Raw genomic sequence first — 20,302 nt, 5'->3', positions numbered from 1 at the left:
TGGTTGGCGCAGGGACATGTGGCACGTGCGAGGGGTCCAGGCGCAGCCCGAGTGACGTCAGCACGCGAGGATCGGCGCATCCGCCGCCAAGCGGTGGCAGCCCCGCACGCCACGTCAACTGCCATTCTTCAGCATGTGCAAGACACCCTGGCTGTTCCAATATCGACCAGAACAATTTCCCGCCGATTGGTTGAAGGAGGCCTGCACTCCCGGCGTCCGCTCAGAAGACTACCATTGACTCCACAGCTTAGACGTGCACGCCTGGCATGGTGCCGGGCTAGAGCGACTTGGATGAGGCAATGGCGGAACGTCGTGTTCTCCGATGAGTCACGCTTCTGTTCTGTCAGTGATAGTCACCGCAGACGAGTGTGGCGTCGGCGTGGAGAAAGGTCAAATCCGGCAGTAACTGTGGAGCGCCCTACCGCTAGACAACGCGGCATCATGGTTTGGGGCGCTATTGCGTATGATTCCACGTCACCTCTAGTGCGTATTCAAGGCACGTTAAATGCCCACCGCTACGTGCAGCATGTGCTGCGGCCGATGGCACTCCCGTACCATCAGGGGCTGCCCAATGCTCTGTTTCAGCAGGATAATGCCCGCCCACACACTGCTCGCATCTCCCAACAGGCTCTACGAGGTGTACAGATGCTTCAGTGGCCAGCGTACTCTCCGGATCTCTCACCAATCGAACACGTGTGGGATCTCATTGGACGCCGTTTGCAAACTCTGCCCCAGCTTCGTACGGACGACCAACTGTGGCAAATGGTTGACAGAGAATGGAGAACCATCCCTCAGGACACCATCCGCACTCTTATTGACTCTGTACCTCGACGTGTTTCTGCGTGCATCGCCGCTCGCGGTGGTCCTACATCCTACTGAGTCGATGCCGTGCGCATTGTGTAACCTGCATATCGGTTTGAAATAAACATCAATTATTCATCCGTGCCGTCTCTGTTTTTTCCTCAACTTTCATCCCTTTCGAACCACTCCTCCTTGGTGTTGCATTGTCACTGTCAGTCAGTGTATACTAGGCCAATTCTGTGTTTTAGGTTAGTTATGGTTAATAAGTGTGTGTGTTTGTGTGAATCAGCTGGAAGTTATATTTTATGCTATGTCGAGGTAAGCCTATCTGTTTATTCTCAACTTCTGCCTACGGATTTAATTATAACAATGTCATTCACTTCTATTGCGAGCATAGACTTGGACACAGACACCACCCCTCCTTTCTCTTTGGCACTGACTTCTAGTTTTACTCCTCTTACTCCTCTTTCTTCCCAGATCCTCTCTTCAGATCTATCTGTTCGTAGTATTTTAGAAACGGAAGTGAAAGCATTTCCACGCGCTTTGTTGTGTGCTCATGTTAACAGCCTATCTGTTGTAGCTCACCATGATGAACTGAAAGCTATATTTGAAAACAGTTTATTTCATATAATTGCTGTAAGTGAGAGTTGGCTATGTAGTTCGATTCCTTCCAGTATGGTTGAAATACAAGGGTATCGTATTCATCGATTTGATAGGATGAGCAGGCGTGGAGGTGGTGTTGCATTGCTTTGTAAGCTTAATCTCAGGAGTACAGTGGTAAAAACTTCTACCACTACTACAAATCCTGTTCCTGGATTTATGTTTGTTGAAATTATTATAGACACTGTTAAAGTACTCATTGGGGTTGTATATAGGCCTCCAAATGCAGGCGGCATTGGTGAGTTAGAGGACGATTTAATGAGACTTTTACCATCTTATGAACACGTGATTATACTAGGCGACTTTAATACAAATTTGTTAACTCGGACTAGTGAAACAATACGTTTTCGAAATATTTTTCTCTCCTGTGACATGACAATATTGCCCTCGGAACCAACTAACCACGTTCATACTTTCACCGTCTCTTCCGATTCACTGATTGATCTCATGATAACCAATAATTCACACAAAGTTCTTAAACACGGTCAAATACCTGTTCCTGAAATATCAACTCATGACCTTATATACTTAGCGCATTCGCTAAGAGTTCATAAATATAGGTCGAAATACGTGACTTTTAGAGACTTTAAAAATATAGATTTCAATCACCTAAAAGAAGATGCATTCAAATGTCCTTGGGGTGACATAATACTAATGAATGACATAGATGAAAACTGGAAAATATTAATTCTCATATTCATGGACTTTACAATAAGCATGCCCTTAAGCGCTGTGTGAAAGTAACAGTGTCCGTGGCTGACAACTGAAATTAAATCTTTGATGGCTCAGCGTGATTCGTTATATAGACGTTACAAACGAAATTTATCAGCTGACACATTTGAACAATACCGTGTACTGCGAAATGGAATTAAACAAATTATTCGCAATAAGAAATTCGATTACTTCCGGCGTCTATCCAATAATATAAACGCTGGTAGTATTTGGCGACAACTTCTTTCATTAGGTATTGGAAGGCCTCCTGTGAACCATGCTAAACCAGAAATACCGGTTGACGAGATTAATAGGCACTTTTCAACAGATGTTTTTACTCCTGAACACGATATAGTGCAGGCCACCATCAAGTCTATAATACGACAACAATCATCTGATCGCCCATATTTCGAATTTCGAACTGTTTCAGAGTCTGAAGTGAGACGAGTATTGCTTTCAATTAAATCTCATGCAACAGGGGCTGATGAGATCCCTATTTTCTTTATTACTAACATTATAGATATAATATTGCCGGTTATTACTGACTTATTTAATGCATGCCTCTCCCGTAGTTATTTTCCGACAAAGTGGAAAGATACACAAGTTGTCCCAGTTCTAAAAAGGTCGCCAGCTAATGTAGCATCCGACTTTCGTCCTGTATGCATTCTTTCAGCATTGCTAAGAATTACAGACGACATTAGACGAGCTATAGATGAGCGGAAAGTGACTATACTTATTTTACTTGACTTCAGTAGTGCGTTTGACACAGTAAATATTGACATATTATTAGCGAAACTACAAAGATTTAATCTGAGTCCCTCTGCTATTCAGCTCTTTGCTTCGTACCTCTCCAATCGGCGACAACGTGTTGTCATAAACGACATTGCCACAGACTGGAAGACGAAGCAAACAGGTGTCCCACAGGGATCCGTGCTTGGACCTCTTCTGTTTACTCTATATATCAATGATATATCTTCTCAGTTAAGTAACTGTAAGTATCATTTATATGCAGATGATCTACAAATATATTATCACTGTAAAACTATTGATATTAAGTTTGGTATTCATCAGATGAATTCCATTTTAAATCTGATTAGCTCCTATTCTAGTAAGAATTGTTTATTAATTAATCCTAAAAAGACACAAGCTATTATAATAGGGCAACAAAGGCAGTTAAATATCCTTAATAAGAAATTATTGCCTTCACTTTCGTTTTGTGGTGTAGCTATACCATTTCGGAAGTCGGTAAAAAATCTTGGAATTATCATAAGTGACACACTAGATTGGAGTGAGCACATAACAAGCATCTGTAGGAAAATTCACTCGTCACTTCACCCTCTCAAAACTCGCCAATCACTTCTTCCACTAAGCTTGAAAATTAAACTTATCCAGACCCTCATATTTCCCATACTTAATTATTGTGATATTGTAATGATAGATGCCACCATGGAACAGACACTAAAATCAGAGAGGGCAATGAACTCATGCATTAGGTTTATATTTTCAATTAAATTTTCAACTCATCTCTCCCCCTATTATGAACTTCTCTCCTGGTTAAAAATCGATAAACTACGACATCTTCACGTTGCTACTCTCGTATTTCGTCTGCTGAATGAATCTAAACCCCAGTATTTATCCTCAAAGTTTAATTTACTCTCCTCCTCTCATGAACACAACACACGATCGACTACGACACTCTCAATTCCTGTGCAACGCTCATCTTCATTTAACCGCTCCTTTCAAGTGTCTGGTGCAAGGCTATGGAATTCCCTTCCAGTTAGTGTTAGGAATTGCACTTCCTTAGCTTCTTTCAAGCGGTCTTGCCGAGATTACCTATTAAATGTATAACCAGCTTGTATGAATGGCAGTATGAATAGAAGAATGAATGAGGTTAGGACTTATATTTTGTTAAATTATTTCATTATTCTGTTTTATAAAGTTTACTACATATGTGGTTAAGTGTAAGAGAGGGCCGTGAGCCTTAACTTCGCCACAAATGAAGGCATGAAATAAATAAATAAATAAATAAATAAATAAATAAATAAATAAATAAATAAATAAATAAATAAATAAATAAATAAATAAATAAATAAAATTCTGAATGGCTAGATTTTGATGAGAAGGAACATTCCTTGAAAATTTTTCTTCATGCTTAAAGACTCTCTTAACAGGGCTGGCTGACCAAAATTACCATCAAGGAGGTGAACTAAAAGTGAACCAATACTGAAATCAGATAGCATTTTTGTATATAAGGTAATAGGGCAATGAAATGATGATTGCATGAAAGAATGCATATAGTGTTTTGTAGTGCATAAATAATAGAGGAACCTTCCAGACATCTTCAAACCATGCTGCCAATAGTGGCAAACACGGTTCACTGCGCTAATGCAGTTGTTATCAGTGAGCAAATTAAGAAATGCCTTGTTAAAAGAATAGATGCATACATACATACATACATACATACATACATACATCTTCATTATTGACTGTTGTTCCTTTTGGCATTCAGTCTGCAAGCCTCTGTGAATGTACTAATCACCACTACAATCCCCTATTTTAACTAGTTCTTATTAAATCATAGAAACTGAGTCTAATCATCATCGCCTTCTCTCCCTGTATTCCTCTTACTCTTCATGACCGAACTGATAATTCTCCTAGGTGACCTATCCTGCACCATTCGCCTCACATGACCCCACCCTGATGCGCTTCATGACTACAGCTCCATCCATTGAGTTCAATTCTAACTTAGCCTTTAGTCATCATATAAAGTACCCTCCTGCCACTCTTCCCATATGTTTTTACCAGCAATCATTAACTACTTTCATGTCTGTTAGTTCTAAGTTGTGAATAAGTTATCTTGAGTCCACCCAGCTTTCACTCCGATAAACAAAGTTGGTCTCAACACACACCTATGTAAAGATGGTTTTTGTCCAGAATCTGACTTCATTATTCCAAAATACTGTTGATTGCAACTGTGAGCAGACTGCATTAGCTTGATTCAAGTTCACTTACTATATTACCAGCCTAGGAGTACACACATCCTAAATATATGAAATTATCTACATGATCCAAATTCATACCTCCTATCTGACATTCAGTTATCTTGGATGTATTACCTACTGATAACAACTTAGTCTTAGAAAGGCTAATTTTCATACCATACTCATTACATCTATTTCAAGTTCCAAGAGAGTATACTACAGGCCTTTGGCAACATCTGCTGTTAGGATAAAGATGTCAGCATATGCCAGATTTCTTACTAAATTTTCACCATAGAGAATCGCTTCCTGCCACTTTATACCTTTCAGCAGATGATCTATGTAAATTACGAAAAACAAAGATTTTTAAAAATATGGCAAATACAGAAAATACGATCCTGATAGCCCCTTTATAGTCTGAAACCACACTGCTCTTCATCCTACTTCCTCAGAAGCACTGATCTCACCCTCCCTTCCAAGATGTCAGTGAACATCTTGCCTGGTGCACTGATTATTAAGATAACCTGATAATTGTTGCAATACTTCCTCTTTGCTTGCTTATAGGTAGGTGCAATTACAGCTTTCACCCAATCTGAAGGTACCTTACTAACATTTCATGATAAACGTTTTATGAAGCATTTTCAGCCGTTCCTTCCCAATATACTTCACAATTACAGGTCTAATTTAATTTATTCCTGCTGCTTTCTGAAAATGCAGTTTATCTACTATCCTTCCCAATTGCTTAAGAGTAATTTCACCAACACCATTGTCCTCTTGACGCAAGAGTTGAGATTGCAAATAGTATATGACACAGTAATGTTGCAGAAAACAGAATATGTTCGATGAGTGAGAACATTATTTGTGAGAACTAATTTGAAGAGTATGATGCTGTACTGCATGAATGGGCTAAAATGGTATTGTTGAAGAAAAACTTTATGAAGAGGCTAGATGTAAAGGCTACGTTCTACCTCATCGGGGTGTAGGTATGTGAATTAGGCCCATATTCGATGCATCCAGTAAAAGGAAGAGGGAGTTGTCACTGAATGACTTAATTAAACTTATTCCCTCTGTTCTGTTCAGATTTAAAGAGAGTTGAGTACATGTGATCCCGGACATGAGAAAGGCATTCCTACAAGTGTCTGCGGTGGCAAGATCGTACTAATACAACTTCAAGCATGCATTTTTCAGGGACAGAAGACTCAGTGTCTCCAGTACTGGGGCAGCTAGATCTTGTCATTAAAAAACTGCAAAATTCAGAACAAACCTGCAACAAGATGAAGTATTTTATCTATCTTTGTCCCCACTGATCTGTGTCTCTGAGGCTGAAGGTTCGGTTGCAAGAGAGTTCGAAGCAGAAAGTAAGTTGGGACATAGATGTACTATTAGAAACACACATCATCATAAAATGCAATGAACAATAACCTGGATAAGCTTGTATTGCTATACCGAGACTATTTAGCTGGGCTGACTGTAATGTTTTATTTACTTCATACTTTCTGTGATGCTAGTAAGTATTCTTATGTTGCAGTTGTATCGTAGAGAAACAAGCATCATAAAGACATCAGTCTGCAGCTAATATTTGCAGAAGGAAGGGTACACTATTTAAAAGAACTACAAAACCTTGACTAGAATTACTTTCCTGTCATACTGGTGTTTGAATGTTAACCACTATGAAAGGCAGTCTCAGGCTCGCTGATGTGCAAGGCTATCTTTGTACACTGCATTGATATGGATAAAGAAGGGAGTCTTTGTACAAAATACAGTGAAGGAAATACTTTCTCTCGCAGAGCAGATTGGCAGCATTTACGATGAAGACTTTATCCATTTGATTTGCTTCACGAGGTTGTAACGTGGATGAGTTTTAGAGGAATCCAAGTGGCGGGAAGGTCCTTGTGAAGCTGGGAGGTGAAAAGTGTTCGTGGAGAGAAGTTCCTGTGTAAGAAGGGGGAGATGATCGTGAAAGAGGTAAGGAAACTGTGACTTATGCTGTCCCCTCATTGGTATCTGGAATATTCTTCTTCTATATCACGATTGCCAGAATTTTCACCTGGATATTGCGGTTTACTAATGACAAAAGGAGGAATGTGAGAGAAACACTCGCGGGAGAGACAACGATGGATGAAATGAAGGCATCAGGAACGTTACTCATTTGATTAGTTCAAGAAGAAGTTTCTGGGGGATGCATCATCTCCAGCTGAAAGTCACTTTGCATGGTATAAGATTTTGAAAGGAATTTTTGAGTAGAAACAGAGATCATATAAAGGAAAGATAGTGAGGACGTCATGTGCCCTACCTTTACTAACAAGTAAACATCGTCTGGTGCAACTTCTAATTCATGAGCAACGTGTTAGAACCTTACACTCTGGCACTCGCATGTGACTGTTGCACTTGCGAGAAAGATTTTCAGTTATACAGAGACGGAGGAGAAGCCAGGTCATGCTGTCAAGTTATATTCAATGGTTCATCACTCGATGAGAAAGACCGAAAGTGTCAATTAAAACCACACAGAAATAGAGTCCACAATGCAGCGTATACAGCAGAGGATTAACCCTCCCACAGCAGGCTGATGGTGTGGTTGGTGACAAAATCTGATTCAGATAGTAAAGGGAAATTTCAGATGTGCCCTTGGGAGAGATTCACTGTGTTACAAAGAGATGGCGAACCTAGTGTGTGAGTGTGAAGCCGTGGTTAATTCCCGTCCTTTTACATACTTGCCTGAGAAGCCTGAAGATCTCAACCAACAACCAACAACCAACTTTCAACTTCAAGTATTTTGTAAGACAATGTCTGTATGGGAATAATAGATTTAGATCAACTGGATTCTGTGAACTTATCAAGGAGACTTTCATTTCTACTACAGTTGAAACAAGATTATGGTAAGAGTACCTAAGTCAGTTGATCCAGAAGCAGAATAAGATGTCTATAGACACTGGAGAAGAGGATGTGATGCTGGTTGCAGCTGATGGGGAAAACTGGATCGACTGACAATTAACACAGGTGCTGGAAGTGTACCGTGGGAAAGAGTTGGAAGAGTAGTGAGGTTGAAAACCTTGTCAGGTGAAGTGACTAGTGCAAATCAGTGACTTCTGAAACTGAAGATGCTGACGACTGTCCCAGTAACTTTCACTCTCATGAACAGACTGACTTATCAGACTCCTCAAAGTGGTATTATGACAGCACATCTACTGATTCATGTGAATTTAAAAACATTAAATCTAAGTGATTTATAATAAATGTGAAGTTCCATTCAGGTAGAAGGAGAGTTTCTCACTGACTATGTGCTTTAGGAATTAAGACTATAAGATATTCTGAAAGGATATCTCCCTCATTAATCCTATCAAGATAGTGTACATGAGCAGAAAGTTTTATAAATAGATTTCTAGTAAGGTTGGTTGATTTCAAATAACATTGGCCATGTATATTTTTTGGGAGAGTAAAATCACTGTTTCAGTCTTCACATTAATCCCCAGTCAATTCATGGATGTTGAAATGATATTGAACCTAAACAATAACCATGGATAAGATGATTCTAAATGTGGGTTTGAATACATCCAGTAGTTAGCAGCTGCAAGAACTCAAACAACAACAAAAACAAAGGCAAGACACCTGAGCTACAAAATATTTAGACATCATTATTACGCCTGAATGGATAATTATAAGAAAATTCTGCCAAACCAAACCGCATGGCACAACAGCCATTGAAGGGGATTGGCCTACCAGGTGACACCTGCTCAGTCCAAAGGCCTGCAGATTACAAGGTTTCGTGTGTTCAGCACAACATATCCTCTTGAACGTCACTCTTGGATTTCTAGACCAGGGCTACTATCTCACAGTCAGTTAGCTCCTCAATTCTAATCACGTATGCTGAGAAGACGTCAAACCAGCCCTCAGGTCCAGATAAAAATCCCTTACCCGTCCGGGAATCGAACCGGGGGCCTCCGGGTGAGAGGCGGGAATGCTACCCCTACACCACGGGGCCGGCACTAGAAAATGCTGCCTAAATCAATAAATAGATACACAGTTGTTACAATTCTTTATACAGATTACATTCATTACTAATATGTATGTCTTATTACTCCAAGGACTGCGGGTGAAGCTGATTCCTGCTCGTTGTGCCCCTGCATAGGTACCTGGATTAAAATTCCAGTACTGAAATTAACGTCAGCATTCCAGAAGTATCTACCAGTCAATATGACCCAATCGCTATATTCAGAACGGTCTTTATCAAGACCAACACTAACCATTATATCTGTAAATATTGAAGGTTTATCTCCATCTAAAGAAGGAATGTTACACCAGCTTTGTCAAACTTACAAATGTGATATATTATGCTCTCAGGAAACTCACAGGGATGAGCAACTACGGCGACCAAAAATAGCGGGAATGAGACTTGTGGCCGAGATTCCCCACAAACAGTATGGCAGCGCTGTTTTTGCCAAACCAAATTTACAAATTTTGTCTGTTGCAGCTACCAATGAAAATCAAATCGAGATAATAACTGTGGAACTTAGTAACCTCACCGTTTTGGGTGTCTACAAACCACCAAATGTAGATTTCTCCTTTAAAATTCCAGATAACTACTTCAAGCAAAAGACAAACTTTGTGGTTGGCGACTTCAACAGCCATAACAGTGCATGGGGATATACAGATGATGATAATAATGGAGAAGCTGTATTAGAATGGGCTGATGATTACCAATTACAACCTCCATCCTTTAACAACAGTAGATGACGACGAGTCTTCAACCCAGACCTGATATTTGTGAGTGAACACGTGGCACAGCAATGTGTGAAATCAATGTGCCATCCCATTCCAAATACCCAGCATCGGCCCGTAATGTGTCAACTTTTCTCTGCAATTCAACCAATAAAGGTTCCGTTTCGAAGGAGATATAATTTCAAAAAGCAGACTGCGAGAATTTCAGCTCAACCCTTGATAAAATAATATCAGATATCCACCCAACACCAGAGTTTTATGATCAGTTTGTTGAAGTTGTGAAGAAAGTTTCCTGCGCTTCCATACCACGAGGATACAGAGTTAACTATATACAAGGTCTAACTTCAGACACAGCTGCCCAAATGAACATATATATTTCACTGTTTCAGGAAGATCCACTAAGTGAAGACACTATCTCAGCTGGAAGGAAACTGCTTTCCTCAATTGCAGAGGCAAAGAAAGATGCTTGGATCAAACTAATGGAGGAAACAGACATGTCAAGGGATAGCCGAAAGGCTTGGAAGCTTCTCAAACGACTTAGCAACTATCCAACCAAGGGACCAGTCCATGCAAATGTTATGGGAAACCAAATCGCAAATCAGCTTGTCATCAATGGGAAAACAAATCACCCAATAAGGAAGATGGAATATAATATCCTAAAAAGCGAGGTAATGAAGTCCAGTAACCTATCCCGGCCATTTGAAATAACGGAATTACAGAAAGCGATTCAATGTACCAAAAATGGAAAAGCGGCAGGATTAGATGATATCACAATAGAACAAATAAAACACTTCAATTCAACCACACAGGCACGGCTTTTAAAATTCTTCAACAACTGCTTTACATCCCTAAAAATTCCAAAAATTTGGAGAAAATCCAAGGTGATAGCATTTCTGAAACCTGGAAAGGAACCTTCGAACCACAAAAATTTCAGACCAATCTCCTTACTCTGCCACCTATACAAAATAATTGAAAGAATGTTGCTCAATCGCTTAATGGGAGTAGTAGACTAAGTTCGAATCCCTCAGCAATGTGGCTTCCGCCCAGGAAAGAGTTGCACAGCACAGGTTTTACATCTAACCCAGCACATCGAGGACGGGTTTGAAATGAACAAGATTACTGGTGCGGCTTTTGTGGATCTCTCAGCCGCCTACGATACAGTAAATCACAGGATATTATTACACAAACATTATAGAATGATTACAGACATCAAGGTAACCAAGATGATAGCTACTCTCCTGGAAAATCGTCGCTTTTTTTCGAATTCCAAGGACGCCGAACCAGATGGAGGAATCAAAGGAATGGACTACCTCAAGGCAGTGTACTGGCTCCTATCCTTTTCAACATCTACACTAAAGACCAGCCATTACCAGAAAATACTAAAAGCTTTATCTATGCCGATGACCTTGCACTTACTACTCAAACTGATACCTTTGATGAAGCAGAGATATCTTTAACTGCTGCATTAGAAGAGCTAGGTACCTATTATGAGAAAAACCAACTCAAACCAAATCCAGCTAAGACTCAAATTTGTGCGTTCCATCTGCGGCATGCACAGGCCTTTCAGAAACTCAAAGTACTATGGAAGGGGAACTTACCGGAACACTGCTTTACACCAAAGTACCTGGGAGTTATGCTGGATCGCACATTAACATATAACAAACATTGCCAAAACCTGAAACAAAAGATAGCTGCCAGAAACAAGATTCTACGAAAGTTATCAGGAACACAACCACAAACAATTGGAACATCAGCTCTAGCTCTCTGCTATTCTGCAGGAGAACATGCCTCCCCGGTTTGGTACAGGTCAGCTCATACGAAGCAGGTCGACATCGCTTTAAACGAAAGCTGCAGGATCATTACTGGATGCTTGAAACCTACACCCATTGAAAAGGTCCAACTTTTAGCTAGTATTGCTCCCGGTGAGATTCGTAGGGAGGTAGCAGCTAACAACGAAAGGCTCCAGTCATTTTCTTCAGAAGCACATCCTCTCTATGAATACCACCCAGCTCCACAGAGGCTAAAATCTGGAAAAAGTTTTCACCGCACATCAGTTAACCTTGAGGGGAAAGCAGAGAATGCTAGAGTCACAATGTGGAAAGAAAGAATCCACCACCTTTCCAACTGGATAGAGCCGAAGGAAAGTCTTCCATGTGGACATCAGGAGAAGTGGACAGTATGGAAAGCCCTTTACAGACTCCGTACGGAAGTCGGCAGAACAAAAGTAAATTTGCGGAAGTGGGGCTTCTCAAGTGATTCATCACTCTGTGATTGCGGAGAGCAGCAGACTATCCAACATCTATGTCAGTGTGTTTCATGTCCTTCAATGTGCACTATGAAAGACTTGATTGCAGCCTCCCCCAACGCTATTGACGTCGCCCAGTACTGGGCAAGCATCATCTAGCTCTCGAATATTGTTGCTCTATCTGTGATTTATAATAGATTTGTATATTTGTATAGTAGGAATGTAGATATCTTGATGCTTTTTGTTAAATATCAGTAAGTAAAGTTGATACTTCTGACACGAACAAAGAATAAAGAATGACTCCAAGGACTAGAGTGATGCAGCTTTCCATGTCAATTTATCCTGTCCTGGCAGCTTCTTCTCTAACTAGTGCAAAGTTTTCCCCGGAAATTTTGTCAGATGGGAATCAGGAATGAGTGGCCAGGCGGAAAATACTACGTACTAACATGGATATTAAAAATATATTTATTCCCCTCAGAGCATTCGTATTAACAGACAGGTAACAGTAACTGCAAAATTGAACTATTTTTGTACTATTACCCTGAACAAGACAAGAGAGTATTTTGAACTTCTAGTGTTCTACTCCTCGTTCATAATCATTCAATACAGGGGATTACTATTCCATTCCTGAGGAGTGCCATACTAGTTCGTGACATCGTGCAAAACTGCTGAGCATTTAAACTGCGATGTAATTATGCTGAAAATAATGATTGATCATTTAACTGAACAGTTTTACACTATGTAATTAGTGCATATCTAGGTTATGTTAGCTGGGCGGTCTGTAAACACAGCAGGGCATTGCACCCATTAAAGAGGTCTTAGGGAGAGCACTGTAGTTGAACTTATATTTAATACAAGGCTCTTATCACATTAACAATATGACCTGCCCTATCAGTCTAAACCTCTACACTTGCTCCTAAACGAAATTAATGAAATCCTGTAGGAATTTGTTCATAATAATGTTTTGTTACAACTTTCTTCAGTTGTGGTAGATTTCATACACCATTAATACAGCTGTTGCAGTACCTACAGCCACAAAATCAGGTCAGGTGATACCAGTCAACACTGGTGGAAAATCATGGTGGAAAAAGAGATTGCACCATTACTGCATCTAATAAAGGCGTAATAAAATTCTCCGACTACTGTAAAATTTGCTTAATGTGAATCCAGAAGAATGGTGCAATTGCTTATAATTCGTGAACCAACATTTCTGATGGACGTCTTCATCCTTTCGAACCTAATTTAATGCTTTAGAAAGACGAGAATCGCAACACATACTTATCAATAAACCATTCTACCATTCCAACATATAAATAAATATATTACACATATTTATTCTCAACCAACTAGTTTATGAACATAATAATAAGCTTAGGAAAGAGAAAATCATATTAATGTTTTGTTTCATTATTTAGAATTCAAAATAAATATTATAAGAGTGACATTATGTAAATTACAATTCTCTAATAACGATCACCTGCAGTCTTGACATGAGATAACTCTGCATTTTCGTTCACCAAACTGGTGACTGAACACGTCCACAGATATATATACACTGACTGACAGAGCAAATGCAACACCAAGAAGGAGTGGTCAGAACTTTATGCCAATTGCAGGGTAGACTGACGTCACTGAGGTCTGCTCATGATGTGAAATGCGCCGCTGTGCTGCGGACGTAGCGAACGATAAATGGGTCACGGCGTTGGCGAATGGCCCACTTCGTACCGTGATTTCTCAGCCGACAGTCATTGTAGAACGTGTTGTCGTGTGCCACAGGACACGTATATAGCTAAGAATGCCAGGCCGCCGTCAACGGAGGCATTTCCAGCAGACAGACGACTTTACGAGGGGTATGGTGATCGAGCTGAGAAGGGCAGGTTGGTCGCTTCGTCAAATCGCAGCCGATACCCATAGGGATGTGTCCACGGCGCAGCGCCTGTGGCGAAGATGGTTGGCGCATCGACATGTGCCACGTGCGAGGGGTCCAGGCGCAGCCCGAGTGACGTCAGCACGCGAGGATCGGCGCATCCGCCGCCAAGCGGTGGCAGCCCCGCACGCCACGTCAACCGCCATTCTTCAGCATGTGCAAGACACCCTGTTCCAATATCGACCAGAACAATTTCCCGTCGATTGGTTGAAGGAGGCCTGCACTCCCGGCGTCCGCTCAGAAGACTACCATTGACTCCACAGCATAGACGTGCACGCCTGGCATGGTGCCGGGCTAGAGCGACTTGGATGAGGGAATGGCGGAACGTCGTGTTCTCCGATGAGTCACGCTTCTGTTCTGTCAGTGATAGTCACCGCAGACGAGTGTGGCGTCGGCGTGGAGAAAGGTCAAATCCGGCAGTTACTGTGGAGCACCCTACCGCTAGAGAACGCGGCATCATGGTTTGGGGCGCTATTGCGTATGATTTCACGTCACCTCTAGTGCGTATTCAAGGCACGTCAAATGCCCACCGCTACGTGCAGCATGTGCTGCGGCCGGTGGCACTCCCGTACCTTCAGGGGCTGCCCAATGCTCTGTACCTGTTTCTGCGTGCATCGCCGCTCGCGGTGGTCCTACATACTACTGAGTCGATGCCGTGCGCATTGTGTAACTTGCATATCGGTTTGAAATAAACATCAATTATTCATCCGTGCCGTCTCTGTTTTTTTCCCTAACTTTCATCCCTTTCGAACCACTCCTCCTTGGTGTTGCATTGTCACTGTCAGCCAGTGTACATTGAAAATTGTTAAAATCATTTCTAAAGACACACAAACACTGACTGACAGAGCAAATGCAATACCAAGAAGGAGTGGTCAGAACTTTATGCCAATTACTGGGTAGACTGACGTCACTGAGGTATGCTCATGATGTGAAATGCGCCGCTGTTCTGCGCACGTAGCGAACGATAAATGGGACACGGCGTTGGCGAATGGCCCACTTCGTACCGTGATTTCTCAGCCGACAGTCATTGTAGAACGTGTTGTCGTGTGTCACAGGACACGTGTATAGCTAAGAATGCCAGGCCGCCGTCAACGGAGGCATTTCCAGCAGACAGACGACTTTACGAGGGGTATGGTGATCGGGCTGAGAAGGGCAGGTTGGTCGCTTCGTCAAATCGCAGCCGATACCCATAGGGATGTGTCCACGGTGCAGCGCATGTGGCGAAGATGGTTGGCGCAGGGACATGTGGCACGTGCGAGGGGTCCAAGCGCAGCCCGAGTGACGTCAGCACGCGAGGATCGGCGCATCCGCCGCCAAGCGGTGGCAGCCCCGCACGCCACGTCAACCGCCATTCTTCAGCATGTGCAAGACACCCTGGCTGTTCCAATATCGACCAGAACAATTTCCCGTCGATTGGTTGAAGGAGGCCTGCACTCCCGGCGTCCGCTCAGAAGACTACCATTGACTCCACAGCATAGACCTGCACGCCTGGCATGGTGCCGGGCTAGAGCGACTTGGATGAGGGAATGGCGGAACGTCGTGTTCTCCGATGAGTCACGCTTCTGTTCTGTCAGTGATAGTCACCGCAGACGAGTGTGGCGTCGGCGTGGAGAAAGGTCAAATCCTGCAGTAACTGTGGAGCGCCCTACCGCTTGACAACGCGGCATCATGGTTTGGGGCGCTATTGCGTATGATTCCACGTCACCTCTAGTGCGTATTCAAGGCACGTTAAATGCCCACCGCTACGTGCAGCATGTGCTGCGGCCGGTGGCACTCCCGTACCTTCAGGGGCTGCCCAATGCTCTGTTTCAGCAGGATAATGCCCGCCCACACACTGCTCGCATCTCCCAACAGGCTCTACGAGGTGTACAGATGCTTCCGTGGCCAGCGTACTCTCCGGATCTCTCACCAATCGAACACGTGTGGGATCTCATTGGACGCCGTTTGCAAACTCTGCCCCAGCCTCGTACGGACGACCAACTGTGGCAAATGGTTGACAGAGAATGGAGAACCATCCCTCAGGACACCATCCGCACTCTTATTGACTCTGTACCTCGACGTGTTTCTGCGTGCATCGCCGCTCGCGGTGGTCCTACATCCTACTGAGTCGATGCCGTGCGCATTGTGTAACCTGCATATCGGTTTGAAATAAACATCAATTATTCATGCGTGCCGTCTCTGTTTTTTCCCCAACTTTCATCTTTTTCGAACCACTCCTCCTTGGTGTTGCATTGTCACTGTCAGTCAGTGTATTTTCTATCTTTAAGCTTTCAACATTATTTCTGACCGACTAAATTGTTTTTCTGCCACTCTCAAGTATTTTAACTACCGTTGAATGGCTCGCCAAGATTGCTATTTTCTACTGCCATGCAAAATCCTGGTACCTACTGGCCTAACCATACTGCATTTAATCATTTAAAAGCATCATATTAGCTCAAGAAATCATTATCAATGACTGAATTCTAGTTATTTTAGTTCTTCATTAATCACAACTCCCGTTTAGGATTCTAAGTTCTGCTTTCAATGAAATTATATTTGTCTCTTAAATGGATTCACTCCTTTGAATCCATTGGATAGGTCAATTATAACTATGGATTTTTAAATGAATAATTACAGCATTATACACCACATATTACCTTGTGCAATACCAACATGGGATATTTATGAAGGGTATTTCCTAACAATACATATTTATTTTCAACATATGGTATAGTGAGACTTGACATTTACCTGTTTCGGTAAGCTACGCCTTCATTATAATTCTCTACTCCCTCAATGAGATGTCATTTCATGGCAATGCTTCTTGTATACAATCCAGACTTAAGTATGTATATCCTTCATATTCGTTCTATCACTACTGTGCCTTTTTCATATAAATTCTTTCGACGATATCTCATTTCCCTCATTATAACCTGCATATCATTTAATTCATTCATAACACCTTCATAACGTAGCCATTTCTCTTAAATCTCATAACCTTTGCTCATAAACACACTTCCCACTACGTATTCTATTCCATTGAGAACATATTCATTTCAGTGGATCACATCTCCTTCCCACAATGACGTCTAACCTACTAGTATATTATGATACTCCTTTCTGTTTCTGCATTGACAAAGAATAACTCATACTGGCTGCATCTCACTTCTATACCATATTATCATAATGACCAACAACACGTTAGGTTACTTGACTGATTTACAATATCCATTTCTCAACATTTGCTGTCATTACGCTGTAGTAAACTCTACTCATTCCTGCTATCAATAATAAATTATCCATAGCTCATACATTACTTTCAATACACACTGTCACTTCTTCCAATCGAGGTATATCGAATCCAACATATCTTAACCATGAGAGCTAAATTTTGATATTACATTTCACTGATCCCAATAATATTACAGATACACAATTTCGGCTATCTCCTACATCAATTAAATTAAGAACTATAATTTTGAAAATTTAGCTTGTCATTCTCGGGTTTATGATGAATCTGTACCCATTCAAGCTACGAATGCTGCGCTCGCCGGCTGGAATCCATAGACCAGCTGTTCACCCATTCTACATCAAGTTGGTTGGATTCTCCGTGACACACTCATCCCCGAGACGGTCCACTGCGGATCTAGTTCCAAATACTGATAGTCTTCTTTCTTTCACTAAGCTTAACAGAATACAAATATGATATGTACGAGTTCATATCGAAGACTTCAGTAGTTCGACAGTCTATAATTGTTCTTCTTATATATTTGACAATTAATATGACTGCTTTCAAGTATACTATATTGAGTTCATTACTGCTGCAGGATAAATTCTGTTTTAAATTTAATGTGAATTCAAACAATATTTCGTTTCTCTGACTTTCTATTTCCCTTAATTTGTTTTCTTGAAATAATCGCCTTGTATTTACTTGGCAATCTTTTACTCCGTCAGTAGTCAGCAGGGCCCGGATGTGTATGCAGTAATAGGTTAGAATGCAAACTTCCTGAAGCGAGTAATAAGTAGAGTCTACCCGCACGACAGTAATGCTATGAGGTTTGCATAAACAGTAGGGGTTCAGCCCAATAGAACCTCTGGAATTTATGTTACTCCCACTACACTACGTTAGAGCGGGGTAGTCGACATTTCCTACTAACAAAATTATTTAGTAACAACATTACTTACGGTAGTAGGAAATCTCGACAAGCTCGCTCTAACGTAATGTAGTGGTAGTAACATAAATTCCAGGGGTTATAAAGAGCCGAACCTCTAATGTTTATGCAAACTTCATACCACTACCGTCGTGCGGGTAGACTCTACTTATTACTCGCTTCAGGAAGTTTGAGTTCTAACCTATTACTGCGTAAATATCCGGGCCCTAGTAGTCAGTATTGGGGCCGATGACCTCGATGTTAGGCCCCTTTAAACAACAAGCATCATCAGTAGTCAGTATTCTGGTCCTTGTCTGACCAGTTGCCTTGCCTGTTAGGTCTTCCTCTTTTTATTTTAAACTGGAAACACTGTCCCTTTATATTAAATATGTGATGTTCTACTATATGTTCTTCTTTCTTCAGTTACATCACTTTGCATAAATACCATCTTGCTTGCTCCATATACCTATTTTGACACCATTTTGTAACGCAGCAGAAAATGCAATGCCAGAGGGTGTCAACTATTTTGCCATTAACTGGTTTTTAAATGCAGTATAAGGTGACTTTTCATTTCAATGGAGTACTTAACCATCTCACTATCGACATGAGCCCCATAAATTCTTCAATCTAACAGGGAATCAGTTTAGTACTCCCCTAGATTTAACCGTCTGTGCAATCTCAAATGCAACACTAGAGGAAGCCTTAGAAGTGTTGTGTCAATGGAAAATCCAATTATCAAAGTTGGCCATGAAAGTTATAAAATATTTTCAATCAGGAGAAAAGATTAGTAAAAATCAATAATGAGAAAGCTACCCATGTAAACATTACTTTAAACTTGCTGGTGTCAACGAGGATAATATAGAATTATTAACACTGCATTAATGGAGTCGATCCCCTCATGATTTTAGGTGAAAAGGAACCGACCAGTCACAGTCAGTAATTTTATCATAAACAGTAACCTAAATGTCACTGTAGTAGTTTGAGACCTAATGAAAAAAAAGTCCATAGCTCTGATAGGATCCTGAATCAGTACTAAGTTACTATCTCAAACTCATTGGAAATCTGACCGGGGCCCTGAAGGTAAGACAAAGGTGCTCATTCTCTAAAGAATTGGGCCTGCTCAGCTAAATTACTCTGAAAATAATTAGTGTTATGAAACCCATCATAAAACTATCCATGGGGAAATGTAATAAATGCAAGGTTCCAATGCCAACAACTATCCACTACTTCCAATAACAATGAATGTCATCCAGCTACGGGTGATGGTTTGGAGCGCCCTGTCAATATAGTATCAGTTTCTAATTTTGTACAATTATTTCACTCGTACATTTTTCGGGAGCCCGAAGTCCCTTCACCAGCAATGTCTACATCATAAATCAATATTCCCCATATCTTGAGATCTAACTTTATTCAGCTATACATAAGACATCATCAATATATAACATTGTTTTTAACACATGCACACATAATGACCATTTTTGATAATATTTGTGTTAATGGAATATCATGGAACACATTAGAACACTTATGCAAAGTTCAACTGGTTATTCTTATATTATGTAACACTTTAAAGCACGTATTAAAACAGCAGATTGTTTCCTTAGAAAAATCGATCAGTGATAAAATGTTTCTTGCTACTGTTTGTTCTGCTATAGCCCACTTAAGCATGGGCCTATTAAGAATTAAATATTATCCTACCAAAGGTAACATTTTTACCTTGTTATTGTTAGAACACTTTCCAGAATGAACTGGTTTACCAATGAATTATTTGACTCCTGAAGATCTAAACGTGTACTTCAATATAACATGTCAGATGAAATCTTGCTATGTTGGTGATGGGCCGGAATTTCGACAGAGAGATCAAACCTCCCATCATGTCCTTGAATTTGTGGCCATTATTTGCTCTTCTTATTGTAAATTATCAAAGCAAAGGAAGACTATCCGCTCATCAGCCTAAAACTTATTGATTCTCTTTTGTGCAAACTAGCTTTAAAGATTTTGAAACACTATGATGATGGAAATTGTTCCCACAAGAGGCTAATGTATTTGAGCACCTTTAATATATCAGTGTGATAGAGGATTTGTGATGCCAACATGAAACCAGAAGGCAAGCCCTCAGCAACCTGAGCTACTA

The sequence above is a fragment of the Anabrus simplex genome, chromosome 13, assembly GCF_040414725.1.
Source record: "Anabrus simplex isolate iqAnaSimp1 chromosome 13, ASM4041472v1, whole genome shotgun sequence".
Taxonomy (NCBI): Eukaryota; Metazoa; Arthropoda; class Insecta; order Orthoptera; family Tettigoniidae; genus Anabrus; species Anabrus simplex.
Note: the sequence above shows the minus strand (reverse complement) of the source record.